The sequence below is a fragment of the Triticum dicoccoides genome, chromosome 3B, assembly GCF_002162155.2.
Source record: "Triticum dicoccoides isolate Atlit2015 ecotype Zavitan chromosome 3B, WEW_v2.0, whole genome shotgun sequence".
Taxonomy (NCBI): domain Eukaryota; kingdom Viridiplantae; phylum Streptophyta; class Magnoliopsida; order Poales; family Poaceae; genus Triticum; species Triticum dicoccoides.
The window spans coordinates 12803422-12806154 of record NC_041385.1 but is presented as its reverse complement, the minus strand read 5'-3'; the positions used below and the strand labels follow the sequence as shown (position 1 = coordinate 12806154).

Below are 2733 nucleotides of genomic sequence, written 5' to 3'. Positions count from 1 at the left end.
TCCTCTTCATCTTCCTCTTCTTCTTCTTCTTCTTCTTCTTCTTCTTCTTCTTCTTCTTCCTCTTATTCCTCTTTTTTGCCGTGACCCTCTCTACTCTTTCGCACATGCTATACTCTTATGCGAGGTGGGACTAAAAATAGCCCTGCCACAATCTCTTTAGTACCGGTGCGTGCTACAGGAGCAAATGATGTCAGAAAGGGTCGAAAATTGATGACGTGGCTTGGAATGGTGCGTACTGAACGCAAAAAAGTTTGAAGTTGTAATAAGTTTAAAAAATGAAGTGCCGGTGTAACAGATGAGTTTTCGTCTGAAACCGGCCCTGATACTTTGAAAGAGATTGTCCAGTTTGTACACGAAGTGCATCCAGTTTTTGCCGTAACACAAGAAGTCCGGAGTTCTAATAAGTTATTAAAAATAAAAAAAGGCGCAATGCTCGTTAGTTAGCTTCAAGCCTTTTGGAATAGGGTAGACTACACTGCACACAGCTCCGTGCAATCTATTCTATTCCGAAAGGCTTGAAGCTAAGCAACCTGCAGGTGAGCATTGCGCCTCTCCTTCATCGTCTCTGCACTCACGGCTTATAAACCGCTCCTACTGCCTCTCTCCTAGCGAGGTGGGACTAAAACTCGGCTTAATAAGAAACTCTAGTACCGGTTCATGCCATGAACCGGTACTAAAGGTGTTCGTGGGGCCCACAGCCTGACACAGTATCATTAATATTGGTTCGTGGCATGAACCGGTACTAATTGTTGCCCACGAACCGGTACTAATGATGTCCGCCCGCCTAGCCGTTGGAACCGGCACTAATGGACACATTAGTGCCGGCTCAAAATCAAACCGGCACTAATGTGTCTCAGATTAGCCCCTTTTTCTACTAGTGGGTGCACACACTGAATTGGATTTCAGTCAACCAAATACCGCCGATTTCAGTCAAAAGGCTAATCTCACCAAGACAAACAAAGGCTGAACTGGATGGGAGCTCGCCGGCCGCCAGTACAGGCCCATGTGTAGGAGCCCTGACCCCCAATCGCCGGCGCACTGGATGGGAAGCTCGCTGGGCGCCGACAGAAGACGGACAAACTTGGCCGCGAAGACCACGTCGATGCGGAGCACGTCCACGCCGTGCACCAGGCCGCACAGCTGCGCGTACTACAGATCGACGTCGCCGCTCGCCGCCATCCAGCGCGGCCATCTCACGGCGGACGAGGCCGCACAGGAGCTGCGCGTACATCTCTGGTACGGATCTACGGCGCCGCTCGCCGCCATCCGTAGCCGCTCGCCTCCATCCGTCGCCGTCGCTAGGTGTCCTCAATCCAGCGCCGCCTGTTGCTACCTGCCGCCGGTCGTGTCCAGAGAGGGAGAGGAAGAGGGGCAGAGTTGCGGGAGTGCGCGGAGAACGACCGGTTCCATGCGGTCCGCTCGATTTGAAGGAACGAGCGCGTTCCGCATCTAGGAGGTATATTCGGTCCATGGGAAGAACCAGTCGGTTATCATTCCATCTTTGTACCAAACGCTAGAACGGGGTCTAGGAACGGGTCCGATCCATGACATTTCGGTTGGTGACTGCAACCAAACACATCCTTAGAGTATAGTAGAATTTTATTAAGTTACTGTTAGCTGGTAAATACTTTTTACTTTTGAATGGATGCCTTTTAACTTTGAAGGTGAGCCCTCGTCTGATCGTGTGCCACAGTTTTACTATCGAATGTATATTTTTTTGTAAATTTTTGAATGGATCATGGCCATGCATAATTTCAGTTTGGGCTGGATTTTGGAACTGACAAACATCAGTTGTATATGTGTATTCAGGTTCAGAAAAGAAAGGGTATTCAATCTATTCTCATTTCTCTATTAAATCAAAGATGACAATGACATCGACAAAGGTCTGTATGCTCCTGTTGTCAAGTCTACTGAATTTTTATTCTTATTTTAGCAAAGTCTCCCTGGTGAAAGCATTCTTCGATGCCAAGTAGCTAGTCAGCTTGCCAACGAGATACGGAGTAGCATTTATTGTGACTTGTCCTCTCATGTAAACATGCATTTGTTTCGGACACGATGAAAAACCACACATGTTCTAAAATGTTTTCCACTGCAGGTTGTTTTTGGAGGATTAGTTTTGCATATATTCTATTTTTAATAAACATTAAATGCTATGTTCATTTCAACCTGAACCATATTGTTTGGAGATGTAATTTATAGTAAGTTGTTGATTACCAAGTGTTCAGGCAAAAAAATGCATGTTTAGGCAGATTTAGCTTTTGAACTTCTCTCGAGATATGTCCCAAACATCATATTTGAAATGGCTTCTATTTTCTAAATACGAGAGACTGGACACGACAGTATGTAAAGATGTGTCGATGTTACTTTTCATTTATATTCACATGCTGTTGTAGTGTTCCAGGCTTGAAAATGATAAAACATTGTGGGTGGCTGCAACTGACCGACTCGAGCTCGCTTCAGCCTCCTCCGATCCTGCAGCTACTGTCTCCCCAAGCAAAGTCAACCTACAACAACAAGGTGAACCTCCTACCCTGCAGTTTAGGGAACAAGAACTATCTCAGATAATAGGACATGGTAGGGTCACAGGAAACAGGAAGATCCATACGTCAAACTTAAATTCAAGTATCATACTGAATCCCTCTTCTAATTTGGAGGTCTGAACCAACTATTCTGAAATTCCTCAGTTGTAGAGGTCGCATGATACTAGCAGGAGCCCTAGAGGGAGGGAGGGAG

The 2733-nt window shown here is 46.2% G+C and overlaps 1 long non-coding RNA gene across 1 annotated transcript in view; it reads left to right on the top strand.

Annotated features, from left to right (window-relative positions):
- Positions 1-2597, top strand: part of LOC119280500 — a 7196-nt gene extending 4599 nt beyond the window's left edge. Inside the window, exons 2-3 of the long non-coding RNA XR_005138098.1 lie at positions 1810-1883; positions 2402-2597. This is a non-coding gene — a long non-coding RNA (uncharacterized LOC119280500). The remainder of the gene's footprint in view (positions 1-1809; positions 1884-2401) is intronic.
- The last annotated feature ends 136 nt before the right edge of the window (positions 2598-2733 follow it).